Below are 21212 nucleotides of genomic sequence, written 5' to 3'. Positions count from 1 at the left end.
GTTATTCCTTCTGATATACTGTAATCAGTGAAGAGAGGCTGGATGTACACTGATCCTTGTGTACTTCAGAGCATCCTTAACCCTGATGCAGTGACTATGGTTAGCTACGGCCCTCAAAACCACTTATACTCGTGGAGACTGTCCAGAGCACAATAACCAAATAACCTTCCAGCCATGACATGTCCCCTTCTCTCTGAAACATCCTGTAAGCTGGGGATTCATGCCATGCACTGTAGTAGCTGGCAGAACTGCTGATGATTTTACCTCTGTGCATCAGAGGTAAGCAACACCAGGAAACCTGATACGCAGTTTTTAAAATGTTGTTGCTTCCGTCTTGCCTTTCTGTTCACCATTATAAAGAGTCATTTAACAGAAGTGTAATTGCTGATTATCTTAACCAAGCAACTTAACTGAGCGAATATTAGTTCTGTATTTTTAGCGCTATGCGTGAAAATGATGAAGTGTCATGAAATATTGAGCCAAAAAACTGATGTAGAAAGGCAAGCTGAGCAGCAAAAATTACAACACAGATGGTCATGATAAATTAATTGAAGACACTAGGCTGCAGGGGGGGAGATGCAAAAAAAATGCCATGGAGCCTATAAGTAGACAGATGTCAAAAATATCTGTGATTATGTGCTTAATTGCACTCTCTATGATTGCTCGATTCCTAACATGCACTATTAACAAACGATACTCTCCAAAGGACATTATCAAGGTTGTTTGCTTTTAAAATGACCACGTCAAAAGTTGACACAGTCCATAATATCACCTTTACAGGGCTAATAATTTTTTAATATTTTTAAATTTTCATTATGATGTGATGAAAATTGCTCTAGTACTAGAGACATAACTGCTTTCACACCATATTTGAAGGGGGGTTGCCTCTGTCTTACTCAAATATGTCTTATTTTATCTTACACTGATGCAAATCTAACTGACAGCAATTGACAGATTTTCATTGTTTGTTCTCTTTCATCCAAAAGTGAATTTTGTACTGTCCAAAATTCAGTACAACAGGAATTTTGCCATTAAATTCAACAGGAACAAGACTTTGTCCATAGTCTGTCTGAGTTTGTTCCAGAGTCTACTGAAGTCAGTGGAGGGATTTGAGCTGATCTGGAATGGAATTAAAAAAAAAAAGGGGGGGGGGGGGTGGCAGGAGGGAGGAAGATGATAATGCTGTAGTTTCTTTTAATACAAATACAGAACATATAGGGAATCTAACTGTTGCCCATACAATGTATAACCTAATTACATCACTGAAACTTTATGGCATGTATTGTGCAAGAAATACTAACTTTATCAGATACCTCCCCTTCAGGAGAGATCAGTAGGAAGAAAGAAGACAAGGATACCTATGAAACTGCTTTGGGGATTTGAGACTGGACGACACAACAGTGGGAAGATCCTCTGGAGGCAAGAACTGAAAACTCAAACAAGTCCTGGTGGGATCACACTGTTTATGTAGTGCCTCCCAAAGAACGTTGTGCCATCTCTTCTCACTCTGAAGCAGACAGAGCTCTGGAGCGTGCCTGTAACCTCAATACAGATGCTTCTTTTAAACACTTAAGAAAAGATGCAGGGTACAAAATCTCTTTGTCACTATATCCTAAGACCTTAAAGCCTACATCCCACAGTTAGGGAAGTAGGATCATCCCTTTCCCATTGCTAACAACTGCTTAAGAATAAAGGTTTCTGAAATGGTGGTGTTTCAGAGGGGGGCACCCTGTGGGCATTTGAATTAAGCCCACATTCCCTGGGATATCACTTATATCCACGGATTCTTTCCCAGGTCACCCACACAGCGTGTGGAAAGCACTGGTAACTAAGTAGGTTTCAACCCAGCATTTGGGGTGCCCCTTGCACTGCTCCACCAACCAGCCAAGCACTCAAACACTGGCCATAAGCATCAAATGCCTTTTGGCACAGCTGGAAACAAAAGTTGGCATACTGCAACCCTCACATCGGCTCGGTGCTGGGGAGGTCTTTCGCTTCAGGGAGGCTGATCCCAGCTTTCCCCATAGTTTCTCCACTTGAGCCTGCAGACAGAGGGGTCTGCTGCTGCAGAAGCTGCAAGAGCCACCCCAGCTCAGCTGGGCTGGGAAAAGTGGAAGGCAGTCACAACAATTTACCCGTTCCTGCACAGCAGTTTTTTGGACAGGCTAAGTGAGTGTGTTGCCTCTGCTGCCTCCTGACTTCATATTTAAAGCCTGGAGAGCCCAAGTGTTGCAGGGGTGAGGGGAGATTTTAGTCACTGCTTGTGGGTCACACACAAGCCATTAAAGTAGGATCACAAGGGGAGGGTGGGGAACTGGGGTACCCCAGCATGAGTTTGTTTTTTCAGATCTTATCAAACTTGTTCTCTTTAAAATGAGAATTCTTAAGGTAAATCTTAAGATAAATGTCTTGATCATAATCCCTTCAGTTAAACACCCGTTTTCCAAAAGATCTGTAGCATTACCCACCCACAGACCTGTATTTCTTTCAGCGTGGGAGGTCAATATTTGAAACTCTAATCCCACAAATGCTGAGATTTATTCTAAATCTAGAGCCTGTGATTATTTTTTTTTTTTAAATTTCATTTAAATTCAACCAAACAATTGCTCTTTCCTTATGGCCAGCCCCAGGCCACCCCATTCATCCATTACCCAGCATTATGCTGAGACTATCAGCAATCAAAGACAGTATATGCTGCAGGGGAGCTTCACTGGGGAAGGTGTTAAATGTAGTGATTTAGCAATAGCACATGTTTTCAGTCTCTTAAGCAGACAGTGATCTATGGAAGCAGATGCATCTAGTAAATTGTATTCACAACATGCAGAGAGTCAGTTCAGTCAGTCCCAAGCCTCTGTGCCCAGGAGTGAGTTGTAGTATCTCGCTGAAGCATGGTTCTGCACACCACTGGAAGGTAAAACTCCGTATCTGCAGCATGAGGCAGCAAATGCAAGAGAACATGCAGAGGCTGTTGGGCAGCAGCTATCATGATATATTTGAAATAACTCAGGCTTAGCCTAGATAAGATCTTCTAATTTGATGCTTATCAGCCACCCCACCCTTCTTTATGACAGAAAGCCTTTTGAGCCTGCCAATAAAATGTTCTACAGCATAACTCAAAATATTAATTATTTGACAAGCTAGTGCTCATTTTCTTATCATTGCAGCTGTTGGTTTTCTGTTGTGATTCTAAATGGTTAAGCAAGCTGTATACTAGGAGGCATAATCTGCTGTAATACGCTGTGGTCTGATGCACGCACCTAGATTGGAGTGTTACTTAAGCTTTAATCCCCGAGAAATCAGTGATTACCCACAGGAGACAAATGGAGGGCTGTTTATAGTATAGTTGCTAGACAACAATGCACCATTTGAAGTCTATTTGTCCAAAGATTAACTGCATTTCAGAGGCTAACAACTTTTCCAACAACCTGTTTATGAAAAACAAAGTTTAAAACATCTAGATTTTCAAAAAAGAAGAGAGTAACCCAATTATTACTTGGCATTTGCAGTGACACAGGGAAACAGTGAGTGTGGTGCAGAATGTAGAGGAAGGGGCTCCTAGGACTTAGTTTGCAGAGAAGAAATGAAGGAGCAGCATGGGGGGGCCTATGCACAGTCCCTGCCACCCCTCTGCACACACAAGGTATGCATTTCCCCAGCATTTGTATAGTAGTGCCAGGCAGCTGCTTTAAAGCCATTTGTTCACTGGCTCCCTCAGAGAGTAGGACCAAAAATAGTAGAAAATGACAAAGTGCACCACTAAATCCATCCCTTTTCCCCTCTTTTCGTCTCCTGTGAGTGTTACAGCAACTGCCTTTGTTCCTTTTGGCAAAGGGGCATATGTAAATGGTGCAGAGCTGAGCTGCATTTATCAAGATCTATTTGGAAATGCTCAAATACAAACTGCATTGCTAATGTCTAACTTAACTGGTGTTTCCTTATGTACTGCAAAGCTGTCACACTTAGTTTTGCCTCTTCTTATAGTTTTCTGTTGTCTCTTTGATCACATTGTTTTTCCTTCTTCCCAATACAGAAAAAGAAGCAAGGAAGGAATATGGGGGCAGGGGAGGGTGTCCTGTGTGTGGAAGAAGCAGAGGGACAAGAAACCAAAAGAGGCTCAGAAAAGCAAGATTTTCCTGATCTGTCCTTCAGATCATGTTTTTGTTTTTTAAGAAGCAAGTATCTGGATTATATAGTCTTTACAATGTATGGCCTCTGTGTTGCTTGGCAACTTTCTGAAATAATCTTGCAGTTTTGCAGAGGGAGCTGTTCAAAGTGTACATGAGTGCTTCAAAATCCAATCCTCTTAAATTATTTTCTCACAGTCTGGTCAGCGCTCTTTTGTCTCTTCTTAACATATGGCAACAAGACTGTTACTTTCCCTTTTCTTTTTGTAAAGTGCATGTAGGACCTTACAGGCACATGGTGGCTGAAATGCCCTCTTAGGACCTCTTCTTCCACATGGAGAAATTCAGCTAGTTTGCGCAACTGTCCCACAATTTGTGCAGAATAAAAACCCTATCCCTCCAGCCCTTACTCTTGCTGCCCACTGACATTCGGGGACTATTTGTGTGGTGAAAGTGTATTCCCTCAAATAAGGATTTAAGGATAAGGTCCACTTTGCTTCCAAATAAAGGCAGGACCAGCTCCAAGCCTAGCAGTGAAACAGCAAGGAGGGACCAGCAAAATGGTGCTGACTTGCGCATCCCCGTGCCATGGAAGCCCAGGTGTTGAAGGTGGCCACCGCTGGTGGCAAAGCCTTCTCCCAGCAGCGGTGGCTGGTGTCAGTGGCCTCCCTGGGTCCCACAGCAGCAGCACGAGCAGTGTCACCTCCCCAGCGTGCCCCCTTCGCAGCTCTGGATCATCAGCTGGCCCAAGCAGGGGGAAGGACTTCGCTGGAGAAGCTGCAATGCAGAGATGACTGACATTGCACAGGCTTGAGCGGGCACAGAGCTGCAGGGGCCGGGGAGGTCACCTCACCCACCATCAGTGCTGGGGCAATGTGAAGCACATGGCAGCCATCCCTGACAGGTCTTCATCTAATATATTCTTAAACTGACGATGGCAGGGATCCTGTGGCCTCTCTTGGCTACTAGCCATGCTTCACAAGTTTCACAGTAACAACATTTGTCTTCGTATCTAGCGTAAGTTCTCCTTCACACAAATTAACCTGATTTGTCCTCATCTTATACCAAGTAGATGGGGAGAACAGCTGCCACAGTAGCATACCTGTGACTTGTATTTATCTCTTGACCTGCTGTAACCCCTGGGTCATATTTTGCAGTACTTCTGATACTCGTATAGTTCTATAGTACATTCCTAAAGATATCATTTCACCTTTGTCATTACTGAATTTCATTCTGGGCTATTTCCTTGTTAGTCCAGATCATTTTTAACTCAGGCCCTTACTCCAGGTGCTTTCAGTCCTTTCTGGCAAGAAGGTCATTGGAAAGTGATATAAATATATTCTCCAGTCAGTCCCACTGGACACTAATAAAAATATCCAGTAGACCCAGGCTCATAGCAAATCCCTGTGAGACCTTATTTGAAATTACCTCCTACACTGAGATAAAGGAACCAGAGAGAGGTCTGAGAGTGGTTTTTCAACCAGCACTTCTTCATTATGGTACTTCATCGACACCACAGTGTCCCTAGTGCATCATTAACTTTCAAATTGTTACACAGAAGTCTGTGCAGCTGAGAGCAGGATTTGGCCTGCATATTACTAAGATTTGCTGTTCTTGTCCATGCTGTTTCAACAGCCATCAAGATGAAGACTATCTATTCTTAGCTTGAGGAACGGCGTTAATACACAGCGTTGCAAGAAAAACAGAGAAATATGTCCCCCAAAGCACTGCCTTTTTGTGAGACAAAGGCAGTCAGGGCCAACCGTAACTCCCAGGCCACTCATTTAGAGAGAGATATATATATATACATAAAGTCTCTGAAGTACATGGCATGCATCCTCCCAAGCTGAAGCTATAACTTGTTTGCAAATTCAGAGGAAGATTTGATCCTGGATTATCTACATGAACTTGAAGGGACAAATGGAAACCAATACAGACTTTATTGAAGATTTTCTCCCCATAGATGAGCCAGGCAAATCACAGCCACTGTACAGGGAATTTTGTTTCTTTTCTGTGATTAGTGTCTCAGGAAGAAAATTCAGAATATGCAGGCTCTGATTTTGCAAGGTACTGAGCTCCCTGTGTCCCTTACCTACCAGGAAATCCCAGAAAGTGAGGGATCTCAGTACCTTAGGCCCAATATGGAAAATACCAGTTTAGTAGGTGGGATCATTCGTGAAATAAAGGGACTGGAGCTGCTGAAAAGCTGAGGACTGGGTGATCAGGCAGCTCTGCGAGCAAAAGCAGAGGCAGTCGGGAGAGAAAATGTAGAAGCAAGAAGTTCTTTTCATATGCAAAAGCTGTCCACCCCCTTATATCAAGAAAAGACAAGCCATTCCCTCATGGAAGTTAGCAAAAAAATACCGAACATCTCCGTTCAACATTGCCTTCAATTAATTCTCTGTAAAAAGACAGACTCTGTCCCACCGTAGTCGCTTGGCCTCTCCACGGACTTACAGAGGAAAAAGAGGTTTGAAGTGCAGCAGTGGGTACTGTTCCTGGTCCAGTCTCTGAGAAGATCGCTTTCTGCACCCACCGTTTCCAGTGCTTGTGGTCTGGAGAGAAAGGCCACACGTGGAGCTGGGCATGGAGACTGAGCTGTGCTCCCATGCTGGGGCCCGGTGCCTCAGAGGGGATGGAAGTCCTTTCTGGCAGTGAGCACACAAACCTGCACAGCTTCTCCCATGGCTCTGCCAGTTTGGAGGTGGATGCCACAGCTCTGCTTACCAAGGGCTGACAGTCTGCAAGTGGTACTGGCACTAAATTCACACCAGTTACTTTCTCACTCACGCCTGACCTGGAAAGGAATGGTTTAAAAATGAAAGCCCCCTTTCTTTCCTGAATACTGATATTACTGTGAAATGATAGCCTGCTCAGAGCTTGCCTACCAGGAGGAAGAGACTGTCTCATTTGAGAGCAGCTACTCCAAGGACACTCCAATTCTGCTGTAAGACTGGTTTTTCCCAATTCTCCCAAATAATATATTCCATAATATTCAAAGCTGTCTTTTTTTTTTCATGCAGACAAGCCTCAAGTGCCAGCAAAGACAGAACAGAAACCTGAATGACCAGGCTACTCTCTCGAAAAGGGAAGGCTAGGCGCTGCTGTCTCTGAGGACCTGTTTTAGCAGCAGGTAGCAGAACTAGAGAGATTTCCCTGGAAAATTGCTGACAAAAAGTAAAATGCAAAACAAATAACCTGTTCCACTTTCAGCTGCTTATTGCTAAAGTGAAATTGTCTGTCAGCAAGGAAGACATAAACGCACAGTATGTTGTCCACGCCTGACAGCTCGTGTCATCTTCATTTTGCAAGCAGAGTCCAGCACAGCTTCCTGCGGGCAGAGACCAGCTTTCTTTGACAGTCTGAGTGCTTTTGATAGGGAAGTGCACGCACAGCCATAATGCTGAGGGGAAATGTAACTTCTAGAGTGAGATTTTAGTGGCAAACAAGCTACAACATTCAAAGCAGAGGGTCCGACTGCCATCTTATCTTTCCCTCCAGATGCTGTTAGGTCGTACCAGAAAGCAAACCATCCTGATGGTGGTAGCGTCTGAAAGACCCACATGAACATGGGGGATGCTGGCTCTGGGGAGTGGGCTCTGTTTCAGCAGCGGCAGATCGACTCCTCAGGTTATGGTGCCCAGCAGCTGGCAGCCTGCCTCCTTGCCAAGTGGGGTGTCTTCCTCGCTGCCCATGAACGTGCACGCCATGTAGCTTGTGGCACTGGCCTCCCTCCGCTGCCCAGAGGTGTAAGAACATCTCCCTCCCCAGGCTCCCAGCCAGTCCCTGCATCTATCAGGACAGCTGAGCCAGAGAAATGAGCTTTGGCACTGCCTACTTTGCCTTGGTTTTCTGATGTGCTTATGAATATATTGCCACCACAAAATAACAGTCTTGATGTAGAGAAATACCAGCCCCAGCCTGCTCAGCGCCTGTATGGGGACACTGCTCCCCAGTTGCTCTGCCTTCCTCCATCTTGGTCTTTCATAACCTAAGACTCATTAATGGCCTTCCAGCAACACGGAGACAGACCAGGGCGACCTTGGGATCTGCGCTGTTACAGTATGGATAGCTCTGTTTTCTCCTCAGAGCTCGGCTCTACATCCTCATATGAAACACTGTGCAGGGAGGCTCTGAGGCTGGACCCTGGTGCCCACACCTGACCGGCCGCCTCGCAGGAATGGTGGGCCCTGCACAGCTGTGAAGCTGCTCCATTTCACAGAGGGCTGTGCTGCCCTGTGCAGAAGGAACAGGTGGAGAAAAGGTCTTCTTAACATCTTGTTGCTGATCTAGTGATTATGGAGGAGCAGATAGGCTAAAATAAACAGTGCAACAGCAGTTAGTACTCTGTCGTGAAACAGAGCATGTGTGCGTGTGAGGGAGACTGAGTCCCAGTCTAGAAGGTTAAACAGCAGACCTGTTGACTTAAAGTTTCAGGATTTTTTCCTTTCCATGAGGTACATTTCTGATGGCTGCAGTTCAGTAACTATTACCCTGAAGGACTTGATACTCAGCTTAAGGTATACCACCACAGTTGTGTTGACTTCACTCTGTTACACCAGCATGGGAACTAACCCATACATACATCAGAGCAGTCTCTGGCGTGGGATGACTTCACTCTCTCTTTACTCTCGTTTCAGCCCTGCTCTGAGCAAATCATCTGTGCCTGTCATACACTCAAGCTCTAAACTGGAGATGACCTCAAAGCAGAAGGTCAGATTTTAACCCAGCTCAGCCACAGGGAGTTGAGGTCTCTTTTTTGCTGCAAATATTTATCCAGCACATTCCCGGTGTTTTGGGAGATAATGACAGAAGATTAGAATGATTATCATCTCTGCAAGGAGTGGCTTGCCATGATTCATGAAACACAGCTTAGCCAGGATGAACCTGGTCCTGTACCAGTAGCTGAAACACAAGGAAGCTGAAGGGGAGAAACACTGATGTGTTTTCAGTGACAGGGTTACAGGAGGATTAGTTCTGTGATGTCTGAGTCCAGCGTTCCAGAAACTGCCTGGCCTCTGCAGAATAATTCATTAACTCTACTGAAAGGCTTTGCTATGGATTTGAAAAGGGCCACAGAGAGTGGCCAAAAAATCACACTGGCTCATGAGACCCAACCCTTGGCATTGAACTAATGTTCATTGTATGCTAGTAAGAGAAAGCTGGAAGGTGGAGGTGGGCACCCATGGGCACTATGACACTTTATAAAGTAGCAGGGACAGCACTCAAAAATGTCTGAGGCAGTAGCACAAGGGAAAGAAGAAAGAAAAATTGAGTCGCAGTAAGCTGAAGTGTTCACCGAGCTCGTACAACAGCACTACTTTGTTTTTCCCGTCATGCCATACCGGTGCTTGACAAAGACAGATAAATGTGGTTTTGAGTTATGATACCAACTGTAATGAAATCGTAACACCAGCAAGGAATGCTGTTTTCAGCAGAAACACATCGGTCAACTCTCACTGGGGTTTCAGCATCCTGATTCAGATGGCTCTGTGACAGGATTTACCTGCACATTTATTCTTTAAGGTGTTTCCTGGCTATTAGAGCTATTATTCGGCTCAGTGGGTGGTTTATTTATTCTTTATGGAAGCTGTAACTGTCCTGAGAACCAGTCTTCTTTTCAGTGACTGAACAGGTACCATACGGAGAGCTTCTCGCCTGCCATCTGCTCCAACCTGGCTGGGAGGGACCAGCTGCGGCGGCAGCAGTCATTCAATTTCCACTGACACTTAGTCCTTGAGGTCTCTGCTGATTGCCCATAACAGTCCAGTAAGTCTTACTTGTGATGTGCACAACTATCCAATAAGAAGAGGATTAAGACCATCTGTCTCATTAATGGCCCAGATTCCTAAATGGTGATTATGCACCGCAAATGCAGGTAGCTCCTCTGAGGTTAGCACAACCCTAACAATTTATGGCAGCCAAGGATCTGGCCACTTCTCTGAGCCTGCACTTAACAGATGCAATGCTACAGTCTTCTGCTTGGCTGAGGGCACTGGCACCCCTTACACAGCCAAATGTGGCGTGACTGCTGGGATAACGTTTTGGCAGAGGTCAACCAGCGTGTAGCAAGTGATGTGCAATGTGAGGGATGACAGCATGTGTGCAGCTGGCACCCAGCATGTTGCTTATCTTGTGTCTGAGAAATGTGGAGTCCTGGAATCTGTAATGAACGATTCTTCTGTAATAGCAGGAAAATGTGTGTGCCCTCTTAGCATTGTTTGGGATGACTTAATGATGGACGTGTCCAGGAAAGGGCAATCCACACACAACAGTTTTGGGAGCTGATTACATACATTTAGCTGTCCTCTCAGTTAGGCTTTGGGCTGAGGAATAAGACCTCACATCACTGGGTAAACTGTATTTTGGACACTACGGGAGTCAGGAGTTGTGCTGCAGGAATTGAATGACAGCAAGGCACAGAGCCAGTCTTTCAGGTCAGCAAAAAAAAAGAAAGAAATCAAAATGACAACGATAGAGTGGAGTCTTATCACTGCAGATTGCACTGCATGGCTGTGGAGCACCTTGTTTTAGAAGTATCTGAAAGCAATAGAAAGAGCAGGAAATCAAGAGTTCCTGCTGTCCTCTATTACCAGCTCTCACTCCCGCTTGCCCTGCCATGCACAAACCTGCAGACACACACCTGGGATTTTTAAACACGTATTTAGCAGCCATCTCAAAGGGGACAAAATACAAGAGTCACAGAAGTCTGGTTTTAATAAGTGTGCAATTAGGAAGCTTAAAAAGAGGAAGCTGCTCACTCTGAAGTAAGAGATGCTCAGCTATAAGATGGTCCAATATCTTTAAAGTTAAAAAAATCAGTGCTTCTCTTGTTTTACTAGCAGCTTTCAGATGAGGCATCTACTCAGGCATTGCCCCAAGTGAGTGTGTGGGTCACTTCAGAAAAATGGTTGTGGAAAGCCAAACCCTCCTTTCACTCTGTACGCTGGCTGCAAGGAAGTTACACCAGGCACTGGTCCTGAGAGGAGACCTCATCTCTGCTACAGACAGCTGAAACTCCAGTGGAGCCAGTGCCGCTGCCCTGCTTCATATTAAGAGCTTGGCTTGGTCTTATGAAACCGTCTGCGTGGAAACCAGCACCCATGCACAGCTGCATCTGCTGCCTGGCAGACAGGACAGCCCAGCACCAGCTCACTAGGGTCTGTGAGGGGACCACTGACACGTTGGGAGTCACCTGCATCACTCCTGCAAGGATCCCTGTTGGACCAAGCTGGCAGGTGACCCCTAGTCTCTCTGGCACGTGAGTTAACGCTAAGCTGTCCTCCATCTCCCTGGCCTTTGGGAGGGAGCTGTCACAATCACAGTCCCAGGGAAATGCAAAGGAAATGTCCTTCTTCCTCCGGCATCTCAGTCTCTCTGGGTTCTGTGAACACAAAGCCTCTCCTCCCAAATGTTTTTCTGGGGGAGGTGGTCACATACTAACCCAGATCCCGGTGCTGCAGAGTAACAGGATGCAGTACAGGTTGGTCATAGAGGGGCTCAGCAACCTGCAAGTCACAGGGGTGCAAATAACAGCTCCTCCTGTGTCAAACCACAATTATTGAAAAAAATCCTCCATTTATTTCTTTACAATATTTCTGACAGCATGTCAAAATGGTTTCACATAATTTAGGAAAATGCCAGTGCCATTCACCAATAGCAGGACCACCAGAGCTTTTTGAGGCACTGGTAATGTTGCCTTCTCTGAGTAAACAAACTGTTATTCTCACTGGAGCGCAACTCTAAAAACACAAGCAGATGTGTGGAGGTGTAAAAAGCAGAATGAGGGCGATGCGTCACTGCTCACCCCAAAGGCTTGCGATGGGCTGGCTGGGGAGTCCCAGGCATGACAGCTCTGAGCACAGACAAACTTTAGTGGTGGATGGGGCACATTTCATTCATTCATTCCTAACATTGCTGCTTTTGCTTCCTGTGAATCTAGCAGAAGTTTCAAGGCTCTCTGAGAAAGTTTAAAACTGTATTTTCAACTGTATTTCAGAAACCTATGTCTTTCAACTGCAGTCACCGCCACCTTTGAAAAGAAAATAGCTATCAAACCAAAGAGGAGCTGAGCTCCCTGCACTCCAAGGGAGTTTGGGATCAAGCGTGGGCTGATCTCTGCAAGCAGAGGTGAGCTGCCAGGAGCACTGACATCTCTTCCTACGTAGGAACCAGACAGGGCCCAGGAGTGAGCAGCCTTTCCTGATGCAGCTCAGGTTAGAGGTGACAATAACCAAACCAGTCCCAAATCTTGATGATCTCTGCCTATTAGTAGCATATGTCCTCCACATTGCTTAATGTGATTGGCAGTTTCTGCTGAAAAAAAAAAAAAAAGTGCACCAAATATTACAGGTCAAAAGTGAGCCCCTGTGTAGAGCTGGAGGAAGGATTTGGCCCTGGCCAGCACTTACTGTCAACGGTACCAAACACACACACGAGCTTTTACGTGAACAGGAATAGAGACTGCATTACTAGAAGAAGGGCAGTTTTACTGCAAGATCATGCACTCTCTGTACCACGGGCAGGCTTTCAACTATTTTAATACTTCTACTGCTCATTCTGAATGTGGCGGGTGTAAACACTAAGACGTCTGTCCTGGTTTCAGCCGGGATGGAGTTAACTGTCTTCCTAGTAGCTGGTACAGTGCTATGTTTTGAGTTCAGTATGTGAAGAATGTTGATAACACTGATGTTTTCAGTTGTTGCTCAGTAGTGTTTAGACTATGGTCGGGGATTTTTCAGCTTCTCATGCCCAGCCAGGGCACCTGACCCAAACTGGCCAACGGTGTATTCCATACCATGGGATGTCCCATCTAGTTTAGGAACTGGGAAGGGGGGGGAGGGATTTTGCCGCTCGGGGACTGGCTGGGTGTCGGTCGGCGGGTGGTGAGCAATTGCCCTGCGCATCATTTGTACATTTCAATCCTTTTATTACTACTGCTGTCATTTTATTAGTGTTATCATTATCATTATTAGTTTCTTCTTTTCTGTTCTATTAAACCGTTCTTATCTCAACCCAGGAGTTTTACTTCTTTTCCTGATTTTCTCCCCCATCCCACTGGATGGCGGGGGAGTGAGTGAGCAGCTGCGTGGTGTTTAGTTGCTGGCTGGGGTTAAACCACGACAACGTCCCTTCCTCCCACAGCTTACTTCTTCCACCAGTAAAAACCCTGGTTCACAGTTACCTTCAAGCCTGTAACCAGCTATTTAACTGCTAGAAACAAATTGAACAACTTAGATTTCATCACCAGGCACCACCTGTGCCTAAACATGTCTGTAGCAGGTTACTAATGTCATGTCCTCGAGCACTGCTCTGGAAGGAGTTGCTGTGATAGCAAATACTGATCAGCTTTGCCTTAGGTCTGTCCTTATGAACGGTCACAGCTATTGACACTGGATGATGCCTGCTTCAACCTGGCATGAAAGTTTGCGTACAAGAACTGGTTGGAGTCTGCACCATGGCTAAAACTGGTTTCAGCTGGCACAAATTTTTTGGCCCTAGCGGTGTAACGTATAGGCATTTCAACCTGGGGAGCAAAAAGCAAGGCCAAGCTTGGTCTAGAAACTACTGTCGAAATCCTAAAATTAGCATTAAGCAGAGTGACTGCTGAAAAATCAGAGTGGCTGCTTGTGGATTGAAGACATAAAACTGAAAGCCTGAGAATTTCTATCAGGCGAAGTGCTTCAGCTGGCTTTGGGCAGGGCTTATGTATCGGCTGCGTGCCAGCCAACACACACAGAGTCCTCCAGCTAAAACTAGAAACAAATTCACTTCTAGACTCTCCTCAGGCTTTTAAAAAATTCTCTGTTTGATCCCAACAGCTTGAAGATAAAACTGAGAAGCTCAGGACAAGCAAACCGCTGAAGGTGCAGACTCTCAGAGGGTGCTTAGCCGGTTTGCCTGGCTGATGGATCAAAGACACTCACTATTCAAACAGATGGGAGCAGTGCAGGCCTCTTCATGATCCAGTAGAGAAAAAATTTCCTCCAGCACCAAAACAGCCAAACCAAATGTGAATGTGTATTACTACCCAAATAGCACTGCCTCCCGTCCATTAGATAAGGCATAATGGTAACCCATGATGTTCTTGCAAAAACTGACAGGACTCGCTGCCTGAGGCAGAAATCCCAGCACTCTTGTCTCTGGAGGGACTCTCGCTGGCATCGAAGGGGTGGTGCTGCATTAGAGCTAGCCTGCACCTCTCGCTTTTGCCAGAGTAAGCTGGCTCCTTAAGGCATGTGCCGAGACCATTGTCCCATCTGTCTTTCTTATTCTGGCCCTCTCATGCAGCTGCTTGGGCTCTCGCCAGGGCTGGTCTTCGTGCCACCTGAGCCAAGTCCAGCTTCAGAGATTTGCTGAGAAGGACAGGAGATTGCTCTTGCTCACATCTGGACCCCTCCCCTGGCTCACTCCTGAGGATCATGGCAGCTTCCCACTGGCCTCACAAAGCTCCCAGCAAAACCTTCCTAGCAGCCCCCTGTTTCCCAGCACCAGCATACAGCAGCGCAGCCATGCAGCCACCTTGGCTCTCTGCACAACGCAGGGGGCTGTGCTGGGACAGGCTGCCAGCCCCACTTGTCCATGCCAGGGTGACAGGGTAAACACAAGCCTCCCTGGCACAGCAGGGAAGGGCTGGACATCCCATGGAACACGGTTCAGGCATACAGGCAGGAGAGTGGGGCTGTGCTCCTGGCCAGATTTGCTACAAGACAGTCTTTGCAGTGAGGAGAAGCAAAATTTCCCTCTGAATGAGCAGTGAGCAGGACAGCCCTAGCCAGGAAGAGTGTGCTTGAAGGAGGCAAAGGCTGGACAGGTTTGGGGTCGATCGCTGCTGCTGCTCCTGAAATTCCACACACTTGCCACAAGGTATTTTAATGGAAATGAAAAGCTTTGCAGAAGGACAACTTGAATCTCAAGTGAGTGACAGAAAAATGACAGGCTAATTTTACGTTTCATTTTTAGCAGCATTATTCTGAAGTGTAGGATAATGGTTAACTGATTTAACCAGGTTCTTACTTCAGGTAAGAAAGGCAGAACAAAGAGAATTACTATTTTTTTTTCTCTCTTGTTGCAATTTGTCATTATAATGAAGCAGCAACATTCGTATCTTTAGCTAGATTTCCATCTATAAACTTTTAATTGTCAATGAATGTGATTATAAGAATAGCTTTGCTTAAAAACAATATATAGCATAATAAGTGTGCATTTAGTTAGGTCTGTGTAGTACAAACAATTTTACTTTCAAATTCCGTGCAATTTCAGTCACCCTCAGACTGGCTGAACGCACTGGTGTGTAGTCCTTTGGGATGCCCCAAAACATACAGAAATCAAGCCAAGGAGAGAGCAGCTCTCCCTGGCCAGATGGCCCCAAGGACAGTGCCCGAGGATGGATTCCCAAACCAGGCAGGCGGCTCCAGGGAGGGGGTGCGGACGGCGTTCATCAGCCAGGACGAGTGCAAGAAGGTGGGTCCTTCTCCAGATCCCAAGGTCCCAAGCTCGTCCTCTCCACAGAGGGTAGCTGAGCTACTGCATCTCAATGTCTGTGGGCTCCAGCTTGAGGGACAGAGGCGTGCTCCCACTTGCTTTGGATCATGCCCAGAAGGCTCAGGTGCCAGCATCAGTCCCCAGTGGTAAATGAACTTGTGATTAAATGCACAAACAAAACTCCTAGTAGGGGTCATGCCTACATTAGGCTGAGGATGAGGTGTAAGGTTAGGCTGATAACCAGCTGTGTATCTCTTGTGGTGTGATTTACGCTGGGAACAGGAATCTCCCAGGTGAACCTGGGATCCTCTGTCCTTAGACCAAATTATAGCAAAGATGTAGTGCTTGGCAGATGCTGGCAGGATGAAAATCGCCTTTCCTCTCCAACTGTCTCTTGACAGGGAGAGGGCGGAGATGGGTGCAGAAGGCAAGCCTCCACAGTCCTTTCAGCCCCCCCCCTTTCATGGGAAAGCCCGAGAAAGCTCATGTGGTTCAAAGGTATTCCTCTCCCATTATCCCTTCATTAGATCCCATCAGGGTCTGTCAGCAGAAACGCATGCACTCATGACACGAGCTTGACTACCCTAATTCCTCTTTGCAGAGCTTGCAGCTTAGCTCCCGTGGCACTCGCTGCTTTGGCAGAAGGGACCAGCATGTTGCATCCATCTCAGAGCATCCTGCACCCCGGCTGCATGTCCAGCAGTGCTCTTCTGACTTGCAGCTGGCACTGGTGGCTTTTCACACCTGCAGTCAGCACTCACTCAGTGCTCACAGCTGCCAGATTGCCACCAAGGGGTCTCAGATCAGCAGGAGAACAGAGTGCTGCCCGGACCCCCAGTAGAAGCTGTCCCCCTGCCTTTCTCCAGTCACCTAAGATACGCTGACATCTTTCCTAGTAACATTTTAAAACTCTGGAAATCAATAAAGTTTATGTGGTTCATCTGTTCTTGTGGTTCTTCCTGTCTTCCACTGGTCCAGTCTCCCTTCTTACAGAGCATGGTGTTTTTAGGATGTTGTTCAATAACACCTATGCTTTTACAGTGGCGAGATCCTTATTAGTGAGCCAGTGAGTAATGATTTTTATCCTACCCACCAAAGGGCTGTATGTTTGCATTTCTTTTCCTTCCTGATCACCTAGCCCTGTGTGCTAATCCAAACCAGACCTTCATTAGCAACATGAGCAAACCAATGTTGTGTAGGCTAAACTGGGCAGGAATATCATCTGCTCAATTACATGAGGTGGGGAGGGTCAGACTCTGACCTGAGCCATGATAGGTATAAGCCCTCCACACCCAAATTCCCTGAGTTCAGGAGAATCCAGAGTCTGACACGTCTCCAAAGGCGAGGTGCATGGTACAGTCGGGAGGCAGGTGCTTTAGGGTGCCATGTCCCCTGGCCAGCCCTCTCTAGCTGCTGTCCTTCCTTTGTCCATCTTTTCTGTTTGGTCTGAGATACATCCTTGGTGGCAAATGCTCTGTTGTGTACCATTTCTGCTCCACCACCACTAGAGCAAAAGCAGTAATAAATAGTACACAAGTAGGGGAGAAGGAACTACCAGGGTCCACCTACTGCTCAAACAACCTCCAAGCAGCTCCTTTCCTCTTTTCCAGAGTTTGGCCTTTAAAGTTTTCCCTCAAGTCTGCAGAGCAGCTTCTGCTGTTGCTGTGAGGCTCTTGCATCCCCCCACCCTATAGTCCTTAGCTGCTACGGCACCTCTGTAGCTCTGGGGTTTGGTACAGCCTCACAAGGCAAAACTGGTATGGAAATCCACACAGACAGAGAGAAAAAGTGATCTTACAACAGTGACTGATTTTTTAAGCAATTTTTTAAAAAAGTTGAGCCTGCATTTGATCACCAAAGGCAGGTCTTTTTTGGGTAAAGGGCACTGCCAGGGAACACACCTTTACTGAGCTCCCTTACGGCAACAGACTAAAAACCCTCTCCCATCGCTGCTCTGCCGTGCGGGGCACGGGGAATAGGAAACAAACCCAGCATTCCTTGATCCTCTGATCTCCTGTAATCCGGCCCGCTAGCCTCCTGCAGCAATTTTCTCTGTAGCCCACCATGCAGGGCATGCCCTCATTGCCCTGGGCCTGCTTAACCCAGCCCTACCTTAATTTGCACTAGCAGCAGCATTACATAAATTACTTACTCGCTAATGATGCCCCTCTTAAGTAAGCAAATGTGATGACATCACCCACCAGCAAAACACCAGCTGCTCTCGGAGGGAGGGAAGGAAGGGGTGAGCACATGTCTGTGTGCGCAGAGACCGTTTGAGCCATGGCTGCATGGCAAAGCCCAGTCCTTCCAGGAAAGGAGACAGGATCAGGGATAATTCAGGCTGGAAAGGACCTCAGGAGATCTCAGGCCAACTTCCTGCTCACAGCAGGGTCAGCGATGAGACCAGACCAGATCGCTCAGGACTTTATACAGCTGAGTCTTGAAAACTTCTGAGGATGCAGACTGCAGAGGCCCTCTGGGCAGCCTGCTCCAGCGTTTGACTGTCCTCACAGGGAAAAAGCATTTCCTTGTATCCAGTCTGACTTCTTTTTTCAACTTAAGGCAACTTCGCCAATTGTAAAGCTGGTTTAAAATACCCCTACATACAAAAATATCATGTAGATGGATTCAAATCAATCTATATCTCTGCCCACATCTTTGTTCAGAGCAGCCCAAGCCTTCTCCAGCCTTTAATAAACTTGTTTTACAACATTTGTTGTACACAGCATCATTTAATTTATCTGTGGGAGTGCAGGAATTTGCTCATCTCCTAAATACCTCAAGCAAGCAGGACCATATGCATTAACACAGCTCAAACAACTGCATTGCTTATGTTTTGTCCAGATGCTGCATTACTCCCTTCATGCTACAGAAACCTACTGTTCATGAATTACTCACCGCCTCCCTTCAGGCAGGAGGAGCCCTGCCAGATGCTTGTCTCCAGAAAGTTTCTTTCTGCGCAGCTCAGCCTTGCCCTTGGGGTCAGATAGTCCCACACTCGGGGCAGTGCTGCACCAGCCCGGGCTGGCTGGTGACAGAGACATCACCCTCACCAGAAGCCACAGAGTCTCCTGAGTGCTGGGGGTCTGGTGCTGGCCTCAAGCATCAATAAGCTGTGCTCTGGGAGGCAGATCCTCAACCTCCTTCTCTCTGCCACTAACCCCCCCCCAAGAAGTCAGTGCCGCTCCACAGGGCTCTACCCACCAGCGCCTAATTTTGCACCTCCCAAAAGGGTGGTAAGTAGGATCTGGTGTGAGCTGCTGTAACGGTCACGAAAGGAAATTGCATCCACCTGCCATATTCAGAAATCATCTAGCAAACTGACAGCTGGTGAAGAGGAGGGAGTAAAGAAAGGCACCGCCAAGCACCAAAACAAGTGGTGCTTGTTAATACCCACCTGTGGGAAGGGAGCTTTGCGTGAGATGGTTTGATGGCATAATGCACAACCAGGATAGTGCCAGCTTGCATCTCTGGGTCCAGATGTCTCTAAAACTAATTCAGATGAGAACCGTCCTGCCAAGTCTTAGCAGCCATCATTTACTCTATAGTTTTACGCACAGGCCAGTTCTGCATTAGACATGTAGCGGAAGCAAATACTTCCACCTGCACAGACACAGCTATTTCCAACTCAAAAATCAAGGAGTGAATCAAAATCCACTCATTCCCCAACCCTGCACATAAAATGTGCTTTCAAAATTGCCAAGTTAACATAAAATTGAATGCAGGATATTTTAATTTCTCTTCTGATTTTCAGCCTCTTGGGTGTATTCCAGTTATGTTGTGAAGCTTCTTTCTAGAAAGATGAGTGCCAGAAATGATTTTTTTTTTTTTTAACCCAAAAGCAAGACTGTCACGGAATTCCATAATTTGATGGTGGCACTCGGGGAGAAAAACAAACTATGAGACCTTGCACAGAAGTGATGAGAACAGCCCATATTGCTGCAGCTCATACCACTCGCACTGAGACATACTTGTATCTGGGGGGGAGCCCTTTAAAATGAGGGACACCCCTAAAAGGCAAAAGACCAGTGAATGGAGTAAACCCCTAGGAAGCAAGGAGGTTTGCTGCTCACATGTTTTGCTCCCTGCCTTGCCTGGGGGACTGTTGGCCACACCAGCACCCAAAGAAAACACCAGTTGCAGGTTGATTACTTGCCACCCCCAGCCCCCCAAAGACTGCTTGCAAAGTGCTTTGAACGCATATGCCAAAATACTTGTGCACAGAAATACAAACAATACAGGCTGGAGATTAAGTATGCCCAGGAAATACTGGGCTTTTCCTTCCAAAGCTAGCCTGAGTTGTATTGGAGGGCAGGAGCCTGCAGAGACACTGTTGTTCAGTGTATGCACTGCTGTATGAAATTCTTGCCTGTCATCTCATATTAGATGTGGTAACTTGTTCAAACTGGAGGAGAAAATGGATTTCTGTAGGAAATTTCAGGCATCATAAAGAAACATGAAATTTCAGGCTCTTTAATTATCAAAGCAAATTCTTAAGCCAGAGGAAGCAGAGAAAGCTATTAAAATCTGCTGAAAGGCAAATTAAGATTGCTTGAAAATGTAGCATGGTTAAATGCTGCCCTTTGTGCGTTGTGAGAGCAAGGTTCCTGGCTCAGATATGTCTGCTTGTTAGGAGGAAGGACTCATCTGCAGCAACCCTGCTAAACGGGCTTCTGGCAAGAAGGGGAAAGTCGGCTCTCCTCGGTGAGCAGGTTAATACCACGCTCACGGAGATTGCTGGGGGATCGAGAGACCTCCCTTCTCCCTGTGGCTAGATTCCCAAACAGAGCTCGCCAAATCTGCAGCCTGCAGAAGACCGTTCTTGAAAGTAAAATGCAGGGGAGTGTGTTCAGCCTGGGGGCTGCAGAATTCAGCCTCTCCCTGCCCAAACAAGAGGATCCAGCCTATGCCAAAATAGCGCTAACTGCCCTGGACTCGGTTCCAGTAGTGCAAAAGCCCTACCTATAACCAGAAAGTCGTGATGTCCGGTGTAAATAATTACTAGGAGGCAATCCGAGGAATGCCAGATGCATCTTCACCGGGAGAAATGTGAGGCCGGAGCTTTCCAGCGCCGCCCGCGTTGGAAGGCGCAGCGGGCAGGTGAGGCGGCAGCAGCCAGGTGCCTTTGCGGGTGCTGGAGGCCGGCCAGCTGGAAGCCGCTGCAAAGCCCGCGCCGAGACAGAAGTGGAAAATCAATAACGCTACTAATAAATCAAAGAGCAATCATTTGCTCAGCTTTGCCCCGAGCTCGGGTTAGTCACTTCTGGCTGCTCTCCTTGGGCTGCGCGGCGAGCGGAGCCGCTCGGGCCTCCCGCCGAGCAGCTTCGATGCCGGCTTCTCCCGCCAGCCCCCGGCGGGGACCGGGGCTTGTTCCCGGCTCCGCTCACCACTTCTGCTCGCTCCAGCCCGGCGGGGCGGCACGGGAAGGCTGAGGGGCGCCCGCCGTGCTCCCGGGTCTTCAAACCCCCGGGGTGCCCCTTCCCGGGAGCTCTCCCGGAGCATCCCCCCGCCCGCGGGATTGGCGGGGGGTGCGGGGCGGGGGAGAGAAAGAGCTCTGCCGGCTCTGCCCGGGGCGGCAAGCCCACACCCCCCCCTCCCCTCGCC

The 21212-nt window shown here is 47.1% G+C and overlaps 1 protein-coding gene across 3 annotated transcripts in view; it reads right to left on the bottom strand.

Moving 5' to 3' along the window:
* RD3 (RD3 regulator of GUCY2D) overlaps positions 1–21212 on the bottom strand; it is a 60057-nt gene that overhangs the window by 27373 nt on the left and 11472 nt on the right. The window lies entirely within an intron of this gene.

This window comes from Buteo buteo, chromosome 12 (assembly GCF_964188355.1).
Source record: "Buteo buteo chromosome 12, bButBut1.hap1.1, whole genome shotgun sequence".
In the NCBI taxonomy this organism is placed as follows: domain Eukaryota; kingdom Metazoa; phylum Chordata; class Aves; order Accipitriformes; family Accipitridae; genus Buteo; species Buteo buteo.
Note: the sequence above shows the minus strand (reverse complement) of the source record. Positions and strands in the feature narration are given on the sequence as shown.